The sequence below is a fragment of the Chenopodium quinoa genome, unplaced genomic scaffold (genome assembly GCF_001683475.1).
Source record: "Chenopodium quinoa cultivar QQ74 unplaced genomic scaffold, ASM168347v1, whole genome shotgun sequence".
Taxonomy (NCBI): domain Eukaryota; kingdom Viridiplantae; phylum Streptophyta; class Magnoliopsida; order Caryophyllales; family Amaranthaceae; genus Chenopodium; species Chenopodium quinoa.
In genome coordinates this window covers 3298728-3306197 of record NW_018744858.1, presented here as the reverse complement: position 1 = coordinate 3306197, position 7470 = coordinate 3298728, and the positions used below count along the sequence as shown (strand labels likewise).

The 7470-nt window shown below is 40.5% G+C and overlaps 1 long non-coding RNA gene across 2 annotated transcripts; it reads right to left on the bottom strand.

Annotated features, from left to right (window-relative positions):
• Positions 1-345: 345 nt before the first annotated feature.
• LOC110704830 lies at positions 346-4049 on the bottom strand. Of its 2 annotated transcripts, XR_002508015.1 has the most exons (6): positions 3841-4049; positions 3074-3143; positions 2173-2233; positions 804-874; positions 517-661; positions 346-450 (listed from the first exon to the last, which is right to left on the bottom strand). It is a non-coding gene; the product is annotated as an uncharacterized LOC110704830 (long non-coding RNA). The 2 variants fall into 2 exon arrangements; XR_002508014.1 differs by having other exon boundaries at positions 346-661.
• Between the last annotated feature and the right edge of the window lie 3421 nt (positions 4050-7470).

Sequence of the window (7470 nt, the reverse complement as noted above, 5' to 3'; positions counted from 1 at the left end):
GTGCGAAAAGTGGCTAAAAAAAATTAATAAAAAACTTTTAGCACCGGTTCTTTTCCAAAACCGGTGCCAAAAATGCTCAAAAAATTTTTTTTTTTTTTGTTTGCATTTTTTTCACTTAAATTGTATCAAATACTTATATATAATCATAATATACATAAAACACATATATTTTCTTCAATAACTTGTAATATAACACTTTAAAAAACTAAAAAAAAAAAAAAAAAAAGGTTCCGATAGCTATATGCTGGTGCATTTTGCTCCTTGTTGTTGGTGCTGCCTACTGTTGAGTGTTACAGCCTACTAGTCTGCATGATGCATATTAAAGATATTAAATAATGCACGGCATTACAAAAACAAGTATATCATTATCCAAATATCTTTGTAGGTAGGGGCCAAGAGCTTGCAGACTGTTTTAGTGCTGCCTACTGTTGAGTGTTACAGCCTACTAGTCTGCATGATGCATATTAAAGATATTAAATAATGCACGGCATTACAAAAACAAGTAATCTTAATGACCTAGCTAAGGCATCTTTAATTCATGAAGAAAAAGTGGGATCTCAGCTCACTGTTTTAGTCCCAGCTACCTTTACTTCGACGAAGGGACTTCTTTTTGGACAAGACTTTTTTGTTCTGCAATTGTTTCTGCTCTGACTTGGCAGACCTTCAGCCATAGACAAGCAAACTTGATGTCAATGCATATGATAAAGAGACATCGTGGAAGTTATAAAAGCGAACAAAGATCGCAAGTTGGAGAGTATATAGATGGTTGAGAGTTCAAAACGAGGATATGAAAGGAATCATACAATTGAGCTATTTTCTTCTTTTGTGCTTCTGTAGGTGCTGGTGGGACATACGCAGCAGCATCAATAATTGCCTGGGTTCAGTAAGTTAAAACAAGCATATAAGATAAGATTAAGTACACACAAATATCTTCTGAGCAAATCGGAAAGTGAGTGATGAGCTACTAGGCAGAATTTGACAGATGAAATATCTTTGTGAAAATGAAGCTAAAGCACGATGGGCAACACAACTTCACCATTAAATCCAATTGGTGGCCACCAATAAATGAACAATTGTGTGTATGAAGGAAGAAAATTACTTCAGCTGAATTATTTGTAGCTTTCTAAACCCAACTAGGAAATATGAGTACTTCACAATGAATCCTTAAACAAGAACATAGAATAACAACAGAAAAGGAAAAACATAAGATAGATTGAGGACAACAAGAACATAAATTATTATGTAAAGGCATGAAGTTTCGTTAATACATTATAAAGGATAGAGATTGAGGACAGATTATAAGATAAATTATAAAGTCTATGCTAAGTAACAATGTAGCAAGCTAGCAACAATCACGTTGTATGAGCATAATGTGGACCCTTGTCTACCCAATATGAGCTCCCATGTACGCTAAATCGGTATTCAGAATTGGGCTTAAAAAAAGTTTTTCTTAATAAAAAAAAATTGGGTTGACAGCTTTGGAAAAAAAAAAAAAAACACAGTATGGGATCATAATATACATAAGTAGATTGTGTTATCAATTCTTTAAAAACAAGATTTCATTTCCAATGCCCTACAAGGAGAACTACGGGGTAGTTTATAAGCCAAAGGTCCAAAACCATTGTGCAGAAAATCCTCAAAGATAAACCAACCTAATGAATTTCCCGAAATATAGCAACACCACATTGATGCTTCGGAACCACCAAAGCCGACATTCAGAACAGAAAATCAGTACATACAATTAAGTACATGTAATTAATTGTTACAGCTTCGATAGAGCTATACAAGAGATACATCACGTACATTTTAACTAGAAAAACAATCAACAGTTTAACACCTATCCTCATTTACAAATAACTGCATTGGTCTCCACTTATGATTTTACCAAAAACCATTTGAATAACCCTAAGTTCAGATTTCCAAACAAAAATTCATGCTAAACTAATCCATCACAAACAAAAAAGTACCAATTAAAGAATCCCAGTTCATATTTCAATACAAAAATTCATGCTAATCTAACGGGGAAACACCCAAAACACAATTGGAATTTGGAATACAATTTTAGTTTCCAAGTTCTGCACATAGAGTGTTTCATTTGGATAGTGAGTTGTTTTTATACTAATAAGTCAAAAAAATTAAGCCAAAAAAATGACCTAAATTCAAATTCCTTACCCGATTAGCAAAAAAGATTCTTGTTCTTCTTGTTTGTGAACAAAGCTAACTAAAATTCCTCCTGCAAACATACATTTATTATACTATGGTAAGGAAAAGCCATACATAGTCCATAAATATTTCATATGCACAGGATATACAGAAATTAAGGATACAATCGAGAAGCTACAGTACAAGAATCAAAACCCAACTCCAATTATGCAAGATCAGACAAGTCAAACACTGGGACACATTCATTACCAATAATCTAGGTTCGTTCAGTTTCTGGTTGAAATTAAGGATCCAATATCTTTCAGTTACATCATGGAATAGAGCGATAATGTCATGCATCTCATCATCATATTAAAAATAACCTTGGTCTTCAGACCCTTGGAAACTAAAGAAACATAATGTTTGGTTTCTTCCAATCAAACAAAACAATGAGAATTGAGGCAAACAGTATCTAGAACAAGAACAAAGCGAATTGTTGTTTTCTATATCGACTTTAAACACAATAACAGCCGTTAGCAGATATATGAAAGGCTGTAGCCTTTAGGAGTGAAATTCTATACTTAAATATTCATAAAAATATACATTTAAGAAAAAGAAGAAAAAGAAAGAAAAGAAAACGAAGAATAAGGTAAAATAAGTTGCAGGCAATCTGTGACCTGAAGGGTTCCAATCAGATAGCCTAAGGCCAACTCTAATCAGGTATATAAACAATATGTAAAGACTATACTGTATGAAAGAATCAAGTTCAAGAATGTTTAGATTATAAATATATTTATAAGAGGAAATTTTCATATAAATGACTGAGTAGAGAGCTTATAGCCAGCAATGACGGATGAACATGCCAATGAAATCAAAGCAAGGAGAAACATGCTTATGGCTGCTGCGCATGAATCTGTGAAAATGTTGTCACCTCCTTCCCACATTCTGTTTGTCATAGGTATGGCCGAAGAAGCTGATGACAGTAGCAAGTATGCCAATATCTGCAAATAAACATTTACTTCAGATTTCAGTTTAGTACCACAGAATCAATAGGCCACACATTTTCCTGCACTATACTTGTCAAAATCAATCTGCAATGTACTATATCTTGTAAGCCAATCCAAAATACATAAATATTTTGAAAAATTATAACTTTATCTGTTCATCAACATCATAGTCGTCCGTCCAAAAAACTACATTCCTCCAAACCTTAAATCAATCAATCAATTCATAATACTAATACTAGTTCAATCAAACAATACAACTAAGAATTTAACATGCAAAGAATTTTGCAATATGTAACATGCAAAACTGAAAGTGACATACAAATCGCAAGAAATCAACAAATTAACACATAATTTCTCCAGTTTTAACAAAAACTCAACATATAATAATAAAATTGATACTTGAAACTTTCGATTTGGGTGATTACTCAACAGATAATCGAGCAGAAGAGAAAATCCAGCAATTCATATCAATTGTAAGCAATTCGAGCTGAAGAAAATAGAGCAGTAATGAGTAATCGAGTAATAACATTCGAGCAATCAATTGAAGGCGATTACATTTGAAAACACTAAATAAACAAGCCAATAGCACAATTTTAGCAATGGTAAAACCCTAGATTAACTATACTAACACAAATAATTAGCGAAATTGATATTCATTGATTAAAAAACTTCATTGATTAAAAAACATTACCTCAGAAGTTGTTTCAATGGAGGAGAAAGCTCAGAACTGCTACAATATAACGCAAAGCTAAATAACCCAAAAACCCTAACCTTGAATTTCTGATTTTTGGTTCGAAATTGATTCGAATTTGTTGTTGTTGAAGACGCACACACATCGAATTGATTCAAAATAGACGCACCCAGAAACCCTAACCTCCAATATTGTAGAAAGAGAGAAGGGGAAGGAGATCGAAAGAGAGAAGAAAGGAAAGGGAAAGTGGCGGTTATGGAGATCGAAGGAGAGAGAAGGAGTTTGAGGAAAGTGCTGAGAGAAAGCTCAGAAGCCCCTTTAATGGAGAAATTCGAGTACTCTTCAATGGAGGAGAGAGAGAGGGGCAAATCAGATGAGAGGAGGAAAGATCAAGGAAATGAAAGCAAGAGAAAGAAAGAGTATATCCGGGTTTTTTTTTATTTTACAATAGATTTCGCACCGGTTCAAACCAAACCGGTGCGATTAACTCATTTTTCGCACCGGTTTGGTTAGAACCAGTGCGAAATCCCTTTCTCCCTCTTTTTTCTCTCTCTCTTAATAAATCTTTTTCGCACCGATTTTCAAGAACCGATGCGAAAAGTGTGGTGCCTATTTCACTTTTTCTACTAGTGTACGCAGGGTAATAGGTTGAGCATTTGCATTGTCATTTTGACTTTGCACATTGTCGGTTTGACTCTGACTAATGTCAGCAGCTGCTTCTAAAGCACTTTGACTGTCAGTTTTGTCAGGTTGACTTTGTTGCTCACCTTGTCGAACTTCATCAAGTTCGATTTTCCTCCCACTTGTTGTTTCGGGGTTTTCTGATGTCCTGCGGGAGAGTTACAATTCCGAGACTGGAACCGGACGCCTGTACCTGCAAAATAACGGAGACTCCTGAGAGCTCCGCCTCCAACGGTCAAGTTAGTACCTGATTAAGGAGTAATCAATACAGAAATTAAAGTAATGAGATCTCTCTAGGTGAGAGTGCTTAGTGTTGGTAATCTGCGTCGTTAGCGAGATTAGCCGGTTGTTAATAACTCTGTTCTTCTCTGCTTGATTTCTTGATTATTCGATCCCGTGATTAATGAGGATTAATCGAGTATTTATAGCCTTGAGAAGCGTGCAACTCTCTAGGTTTAAGGTAAACCTAGGGCTGATCGGGCCTCTAGACTGAATTGGGCCTTGATGGCCGGTTTTCCCATTTGGCATGGGTGGACACGTGGCGTGTCTAAATTGGTCCGTAGAGGACGTATCTGTGATTGACACGTGGCAGGCTCCTGTTGGCCTTCGTGAAGGACACGTGGCGGAACCTGGTTGGTCCACTTGTCAGACGGTGATTGGTGGATAAAAATCCCCTAATCATTTGCCCCTCACAGGTGGCCCGTGACTGGTCACGTGTCGCCTGTGGCAGGTGTCGCACGGTGACAGGCGACGGCCCGCTACAGGTGTCACCTTACAAACGGCCGAGAGATTTTCCCGCCCAAATTTTGAATTTGGAAGCGACCCTTCGCCTTCTCACTTCACCTATATAAGGAAGTGCTGACTTCGGTCATTTTCACATTTGAGAACTTTGCGAGAACATTCGGACCCCTGAACTTGCTCTGACATTTCGGACTTTTTCTGCATACCGCCTGTTCTGACAAGCCGACTGACCCGAACTTCCAGGACTTCATCAACCGTCACTCGTTCAGGTAACTCAGTTCTCTTACCCTTAATTTTATTTTTATTTTTTGAAATGGCACCATGGAAGCACACGACACGCCCTAAGTTAGTGATCAGCCGGTCACCGGGGACGGCTGAATCTAGGACTAGGAGTGCCGCCTGCCCTTTTCTGGACCCATCTTTGCCCTTTATACAAAGTCCGACTGTATCTGTGTCTATGCAGAACGTGATGGCCAGAACAAAAAAGACTGCTATGATATCAAACTCAGACGGCTCCTCCCAAAGGGTGCTCCTTAGTGAAACATCTGACCAGGCGCCAGATGTAGAACGAGGCGACTGTCAAGCCGACAGTTCTGAGAGAGGGGCCAAGGTGTTCCCTTCCCATCTTACCGTTGACATGTCTAATTTTCCTTCTGCTCCTTCTAAGGGAGAGGAGGCGGGCCCCTCTAGGAAAGGGGAGGAGTCGTCCTCCTCGGACTCGTCAGAGGACGAGTCTGAGTCCAGCTCTTCTGGCCACAGTTCTCCTGGCTCAGAAGAAAAACATAGCCGCCTACAAGAGGCGAGACGTTCTCATGCAGTTGAGAAGGGGGACAATTGGGCGGAGCCGTCCGCCTCTTACAGAGAGGAAAACGCCCCCTACTACTGCAGGGTACCCCGGGGCCGGATCGCAACCATGCAAGACAACGTGGCGAGCTTTATTGCTAACCACAAAATGGGCCCGGAATTTTTACTGTTTGTGCCGGATCCAGAAGATACTGTCGTCTGGCCGGCTGGTACCAGCTATGGTGACGGCTGCTTTGGCTGCTATGTGGCAGCCATCAAAGCTGGACTGCGCTTCCCATTACATCCGGCTGTTCAGCGGATTTTAGATGGGTATGATCTGGGGTTATGGCAGTTAGCCCCCAACTCTTGGGTAAACGTACTCGGCTATGTGGCCGGGTGCGAACTGAACGGGGTGGAGCCAAGCTTTGAGGCTTTCGCCCACATGAACTATCTCAGCCGGACCCCTAAGTCGGGAGGTACCGGCTGGTATCAATTAACAAGCCATAGGGGTTACCTCATGACGAGAGGTAAGGCAAACAAATGGAAGGATTGGCGGAACACCTTCCTTATTATCGAGAGTTCAGACACGGAGCTGAACAAACGCTTTAACAAGTGGAATAGGGATCCGCCTCTTCTCGCAGGCGGCCGCAGCATGCCGCCTGTTCCCCCAAAGGCTAAAAAAGAGATCCTAGACAAAGGACTCTTCAAAGTAGAGACTAGGGTGAACTCTACTTCAGGGGTACGAGAGCAAGTACCCCTAAACTGCGTCCCGAGCTTCAAGTGGCTCTATGACGAGTACTTTTTGGCCGCCTGTGGCCTCGGCAGTCGGTGCTCTAGAGGTAGCCGGCCTGACAAATACTGTTTTTTCACGCCTTGTTTACTTGGGATTTTTACTAACTTTACTGCTTATTTCTTGCAGCTGACGCCATGAGTAAAATAACAGCATCTAAGACTGCGGCGGCCATGCTGCGGGTCTCGCTAATGAAGCAGTCGTATGCCGACTCCCCCAACAAGGAGGCACCCTTGGTAAGCTTTGAAAACTCTTCCCCTTTTAGTTGTCTTATGCATATACTAACTCTTTTTGTTTTCAGTCTGGCACTCCAAGGGCTTCTTCCTCGCAACAGCCGGACCCCAAGGCCCGGAGGACGACTGTTGCAAGCTCTCCTGGGTCTTCCAGGAAAACAGTGGCGGTTGAGAAGCAGCCGGCCACTTCTTCAAAAACCCAGGCGGGGCCGCCTAGATGTATGGACACTTACTTGTAAAACTTACCCTTGCTTCCTTCTTGATTAGGTCTAACTTGTTTTATCCTTTCACTTAATGCAGCCGGCCCCCAGGGACTTGACTTGGTTGAGGTAGCCAAGTCTATGGTTAAAGTAGTTCCTCCATCTGACAGGGAGGCGGTCAGGGGTGCCGGCACCCTTGACC